Source organism: Athene cunicularia (genome assembly GCF_003259725.1).
Source record: "Athene cunicularia isolate RWA chromosome 25 unlocalized genomic scaffold, athCun1 chr25_part1, whole genome shotgun sequence".
NCBI classification, from domain to species: Eukaryota; Metazoa; Chordata; class Aves; order Strigiformes; family Strigidae; genus Athene; species Athene cunicularia.
Window position 1 is genome coordinate 193,419 of NW_020799134.1, and position 6,705 is coordinate 200,123.

At 46.1% G+C, this 6,705-nt stretch overlaps 2 protein-coding genes across 2 annotated transcripts in view; both read left to right on the plus strand.

The window, feature by feature from the left end:
• LOC113488703 overlaps nt 1-777 on the plus strand; it is an 11,393-nt gene extending 10,616 nt beyond the window's left edge. Inside the window, exon 3 of the transcript XR_003399965.1 lies at nt 87-777. The gene's annotated coding sequence lies outside the window, so the exon portion shown is untranslated. The remainder of the gene's footprint in view (nt 1-86) is intronic.
• Nucleotides 778-4,377: 3,600 nt separating this feature from the next.
• The window catches only part of LOC113488699 (claw keratin-like), a 4,366-nt gene continuing 2,038 nt past the window's right edge, over nt 4,378-6,705 (plus strand). Inside the window, exon 1 of the mRNA XM_026863991.1 lies at nt 4,378-4,535. The gene's annotated coding sequence lies outside the window, so the exon portion shown is untranslated. The remainder of the gene's footprint in view (nt 4,536-6,705) is intronic.

Here is a 6,705-nt window from a genome sequence, read left to right on the forward strand (position 1 = left end):
AAAAAAAAAAAAAAAAAAAAAAAAGGTAGGCACCAAAAAATCTCTATGAAGTTCTTGGCTCTGCTACAAATGGTCTGGAAGTACCCGGAGAAAAGATTTTCCTAGGAGCTCAGGGGCTAGCACGCAGAATGGCACCGAAATCGGGTCCTTCCACCTCCTGTACAGCAGTTTCCAGCTTGCAGGGCTGGGATAATTTTTATTTTTTTTCCTCCCAGATCTGCCTGACACAGATTTGTGAGCCTGCACAAACCTCCCAGGACACTGATAGAGTGCCCAGTGCAATCTTAGCAGAGGCACAGGAATCCTGTTATGTATAATTACTCTAACGAGGGCTGGGCATGCTCTATCACCGAGACAAATAATCCCAGGCAAGGACATTCCTCAGTACAGGGATAAAAAATATCCATTCCTGTATGACTGGTGGCCCTGAGGGACCAGCTGTGGCTCTGTTGAAGTCACCGGCTCCAGCTGTGGTACCTCTCCCGTTGTCCTCGGTGGCTGCCCAGACAGGATCTGTAATTGGGAGTGAAAAGACGCACATGGGGGCAAGAAGAAAAAAAAGCTTGGGGGCAAGGGATGGCAAGTGGCAAAATGGGATGGAGGTTGGTTAAACCCGGAGGCCTAAGGGTCCTTTTTGGGAGAGCGGAGACGGGGTGATGAGGATGGGGTAAGTGAGCAAGGGGACAAACCTGTGAGCTTCAGTTCCAGGAATTGCCGGCTCACTTTGTCTCAGCTACAACCTCCGCGTTGTGGGCACGGCCCCTCTAACTAAAATAGCCGAGCCGCGCTTTTATCCGCTTGCACCTTCCCCACCACAGCGTATCCCCAGCTCTGGCACATCCTCATCCTCCCTGCAAGGACAGAAGAGCAGGAGTTCCCCCGGGGGTGCAAGGGCAGGGCGTGAGTCGCAAATGCTTTGAGAAACATGCCTGTGCTCTGCCTTATGTGCTGCAGGTTTGCCACCGTTCCTCCCAGATGTCCTTCGGCGGGGAGCGGGACGCAGGACGATGTTTCTACTCATGCGATGTGCAGTGCCCTCAGCCTCTTGCTACCAGCTGCAATGACCCCTGTGTTGTATCCTGTGGCGCCTCCAGAGTCATTATCTACCCCCCTCCCGTCGTCGTGACATTCCCAGCACCGATCCTCAGCACGTGCCCACAGGAGACGGTAGTGGGAAGCTCTGCAGTTCTGGAGGGAGGTGCCCCAGCCCCGCTGACATCTTTAAGAGCAGATGTCCTGTGCTCAGAGCCACCCGCAGAGAGATTCATCCCAAAATACGTCCCTCAGTCTGCATCACGGTGCTCCTACGTGTTTTCTTCCCATTGGATGCATCCTTGCAGTAGACCCAACTACGGAAGCTACCGACAATCTGAGAGCGAGAGGGAAGCTGCTCCAGAGGAGAAGCCAGAAACTGAAGATACAGATACAACAAAGGAGGACAAAGAGATACCAGAAGCGTAACACAGTGATACCAACGCCAGTGACCAAGCCCAAAGGCCTCGTACACTCCTACTGCCCCTCTAAAGCAGACTTACCTACGTCTTCTTTAAATTATACCTTAGAGTTCATCGATTTTTATTTTTTTCCTCAGGTACATTCTCAGGCAGGTGGTCAGAATAATAAAATGCGCCCTATCCTAATTTGCTTTAACCTGACCTTTGAAACATACAGTGTCTGATTTTCGGGAACAATTTGCTCTTTTTTCCATTGCTTTCCAGAAAAGTGAGGGCAGCAGCTGTTTCAAGAACACCACAAATGTGGACAGTGGAGACACAACCTAATATAGACTGGTCTTAGCATTTAGGAGAATTAGTCACCAGGAAATTCGCTTTTCCTTTTGACAAATCTACACATACGCACAGAGAAGTCGTTTGTTTCTGGATATGAGGACAATCTGCACCTGGAACTGTGCCCGTTGTGCTGTTATTTATTCTAGCAGTCTTGTTCTGTCCTTTCCCTTCCCATTAAAATTATTCTGCATTATCACGGTGGTTTTCTCATTTTCTTTCTCTCCTGTTCTTGATTTTCAGGTGCCCACTGGTGTAACTTAGACTGCAAACATCAAAAGCAAATCTGTCTGTCTTGCTCACCCGCGAAGTGAGAAAATAATCAACTCCCTCTTGCACTCCTCAGCTCTGTTCACGCACCTTTGCACAAGACTGTTTCATTTTCACTTTCCTCTCACAGCTTTCACTCCTTCCTCACCCTGTTAAGTACAGCTTGTGGTTCTGACAGTTCATGGCTCGATGTGTCAGCTGAAAAACACTAAGTAGATGGAAAGGAATGAGACCCTGAGCAATCTTCCTTAATTTATTTCAGTTCAAGAAACAACCCCCCCACCCTCGCAGCTACTCCCCGCTCCCCTCTCCTCACCTCCTTCACCCTCACATTCTAAGCTTTTATTCCTCTAAAGAATTCCACACATTTTAAGTGCGAGCAGTGTCCTCTCGGTCCCGAGAAGAAGATTGCTGCAGTTATGACTGGGCAGCTCTGCCAGTCTTCACAAGCTAAAAGCTCAGTTTACCGGAAGCAAAATAAATTTCACAGCTAAACTTGTCCCTAAAACGTGAAAGCTGGCTAAACTCTAACTCCCCGTTGTTGTGCTGGCGGGTCTTGAGAGCTGCTGTTTAACAATTTGTCCTCACCTGTGGTGGCAGATGCCCATGAACCTCATTCTGCAAGCAGGCCACGACGCGACATCCGGATGCGGTTGTTTTCCCAGAGCGTTGTTCAAAGAGAGAAAAAAAAAAAAAAAAAAAAAAAAGGGTTGCAGGAAAATTTTATGACAACGTTAAAACATCGTATGAAAAATATGTTAAGCATCCTGGATGGCTGCCAGTTTGCCTGCTTACCCTGCCCTGTCTCCCTGGGAAGCTGCCAGCCTCTGAGAAGAGAGTTTTTGCCCATCTGTCTGCTCCAGCCCCTCGGGGTTTCACCTTCCCTGGGATCTGCTGTCTGCTCCGCCGGCTCACCTGGACATCTGCCTGGGAGATGAGCAGCCCATACATGCTCCGTGCCCCCTGTAAATCTGCACTTTCTAATACGAGCCCCTCAAATATTTGGTGTACACATATTTAAATCTTCCCCATTCACAGGATGGGAACTCCTATAAATCTGCTTGTTTTATCTTGCAGCCATTAGCATGTGCCCTACTTTATTGAACCAACATGAAGACGTAATTACTGTATCTTGGAAGATGAGCTTGTGAATGGTGTCTCGGTGTCACGCCCTAGATAAGATGAGAAGAAGGGTAGAGATACAGGTTTTGTTGATCGCCTGGCTCACGCAAAAAGTGTTGTGAAAAGTTTGGTAAGGAGGTTATCAGCGGGGTGGCAGCTCTCAGGAGCCTCCAGTCCAAAAGACCCAGTCTTGACTCATTATCTACACCTCATTCAGTCCAGCATTTCAAGGAATTTAACAATAATCTAGTTGCACAAGGGGATCCAGGGAGTGATTTTTACCTGCTGCTGATGACTTGCAAATTATTCATTTTATTTAAAAAAAATAATTAAATAAATTACATGCCTGGAAACTGCTAACTTGTTTCTTGAGAATGAAGCAGCTTGCACATGGTAGTCTGTCCTCCAAGAGACTTGCTGAGGTTTTTTTTAGGGAAGACCTATCGGCCTTTCAGCCTGGGAACTCAGAGCTTGATCCCTTTTGGAGAAATCTGGGTGCAATATCCCCACTGCGCAGCACGTGTGGGTTCGCTCAGCGCGTATCGACACATCGCATTGTCGAAGAACCCTCAATATTCTCCACTCCCCCGCCTAAGCCATAACTCGAGACTTTTGAATTAACAGCCTAGCAACCCTCTAGTAATTTCTGACAATCTTTCTGCCAGTTCGGCCTTTGCTCTTGGTCTTTCCTCCTTTGCCTGCTGTTTAGCAACCTCCCACAAACATATTTCACCTGTTTCTCTTACCCTGCTTGTTTCAATTCTTTCCACTCACATTACCTTGCATGTTGGAGCCAGGCTGTTCCTCTACCTTCCCCTGCTGTTTCACTCATTATAAAGGGATGCCACATTTCATTGTCGTTATAACATCCCACACCACCTCACTGCTTCTTGCAAACCTTCTTTCTCTTTCCACCCATATAGCACAGAAAATTACAATCTTATTATGGGATAACTGATGCCCAAAAGTCACCTAACCTGTCTAAGGACAGTCTATCCATAAGGGTGGATCTAAGACTTAAGACACACCTAATTATTATTAGTCTTATTACTTATAACCTGTCATTATAATTCCAACTTGGCACGCTAGCCAAATTTATGATGGGGTCAGGGAGACCAAGGCATAGGACAGAGTGAGGAGAAGGGGCAGAACGAATCCTCCATGGGATTCCCAGAGAAGTTGCTCACGCAGGGCTGCTTTTACTGCTTAAAATTTGCAGGGAGTGAGGTAGGAGCGCGGTGGACTTTGTGGCAGTTTTCTACTCAAGCTGAAGTTTTAGCCTTGTTGATCTTGAGTTGGAAGAAGCAGTGCTATACAGATATTTGCAGCAGAAGACGTCCCGGCAGCATAATTCAGGTATTTATTCTGGATAGCAGAACTCTGCTCTCCCTTTTCCTTTGGTGAGAAGAGCCTTCCTCTGCCTCTAAACTCAACTATCAATTCATTTAACAGGGTGATGTGTCGCCAAATCGCCGCTCTTTCAGTCTAAGAGCCTTGAAGGAACTGAAAGTCAGCTGCCGGTTCTTCTTGCTGAGATTAGCAGGTTTAATTAAGTAATGGACTAGAAAGAAGATTTAATGAATAGCTTTATAATTAATAGATTATTAAATTGGATATTAGCACCACACCTCTTTGAGCCATGAGGTGATACAGGAATATGTATTCACTCCGGCAGTATCAGCACATACCATAAGCACTAAGGTATTAAAAATGGATTATATTTGCAAGGGTGGAACTTCCAAGGTATTCCACTCTAAGTAATCCAAAACTCGGACTCATGAGCACCCACCTTACTAAGAAACGGGTCTGCGCGCATCTCTACCACACTTGCATTTTAAGAAGGCCCAGCTAACCCCACACCCCTTCCTCCCCCTTTGTCACCGCGGGACAGAAGTGCTCTTCCAGGCTCTCTTTGGACACACAACTGCTGCTCCGGTGAGCACACATCACTACGTCCTTCCCACCACTACAAACCTCTCGGTTCTTACTGAGGTCCTTCACCTCTTTGCAGCAACTCAGACACAAAGAAGATACAAGCCTCTTCCTCAGAGCCTGGGTTTTATGGGATGGGGCAGGGCAGGGCTGATTTACTGGAGCAACCCAGCAGCCTTAGTGATGCTGCTACATCAGCTCTTCTCACACCTTGGCGACTTCAGGTGACCCGGCAGCCCTCAGAGTCCTTCAGCCCTGTTCCTGGTCAAGCAAGGTGGCTCCAACCTAGAAAACACGCTCGGGTGATGGTTCTGTGGTGTGCAGCCTGAGAGGTGTACCTCGGCCGGCTTGGCTGGCCTTTATACAAAGCTAAATTATACACAGACGTACAAGCTGTAGTTACACTTTGGGCTGCAATTTCACAGACCCTCCGAGGTGTTATCGAGGAGAGCGGCACTCATATATTAAAGCGCATTAGTTCTGTTTTGTTTTTAAGATGAAAGATGCCGGGTAAGATTGCAGGAGTGTCATTATTCCTGAGCTCCGAGCAAATCTCATTTAGTGGTGGGGAAGAATTCTTCAGCTTCAGAATTATTTGTTGTGTATAATTAATCGAATCACCACCTTTTGTTGCTCTGTAGCTAGAAAACATAACCAATCCTATCTATAAGAGAGGAAATCCATATAACGAGAGATGCATTTTCCCATTAAATATTTAAAGATGAAACTAGGTATATGGGAGAGGAGTAGACGGAGGTCACTGGCTATGAATTCCCCGTGGAATTCATACGGGATTCACCCGGGATCGGGGTGCATAAAAAAAAAAAAAAAAAAAAAAAAAAAAAAAAAAAAAAGTTATTTTAGTGCCAATGGAAACTGGAACGTGCAACGGTGACTGAATACAGGGTCCCCGTGTCAGCGGTGCTAGAAACTCCTTCGAAGAGGTGGCAGAACTGCACGCTTGATAAAATCCAAGCATTTATGGAAAGGTGAAGGCACGGAGAGCTCTGCAGGCTCCACCAAATCTGTCTGCTGAGTCTGAAACCCAGAGAGGTATTCTGAGGCGCCCAGGTGGAGTTATCCCAATCTGGAACTGAATCGACCCCCTACATCTTCTTTTCTCCTGTGGCAACCGCATGGTTACACAGCGAGGCCCAGCTTTCGGGCACAATGATTTGTTTTGATTTACTGAGCGACCAACAGGACGAGCAAGCAGCGGTTTTAGGCCCTAAGACACGGTTACCGGAGAAGGTTAAATATATAAATATAAAATAAAACCTGAGAAACAGAAGGCAGGTGTGGGTGTGATTTTAAGAATAAGTTCCTTTGATTTTGGAAACATCAGTTCTTCTCTGTTGGTTTTTTTTGGTTTTTGGTTTTTTTTTTTTTTTTTTTAAACATCAGTGGAAGCATCAGTTTTTCTGGAAATTATAAATTCTAGCATCAGTCTAGATGCCTTTTTTTTTTTTTTTTTTCTGTTCAGTGCTCCGCTTGGCCCGCAGTCATAAGGTTTTCTTTACTTACGTAAATAATCTCCAACAGTTCCAAACAAAGGGAGGGGCCAAAACAAACAAACAAAAAAAAAAAAAAAAAA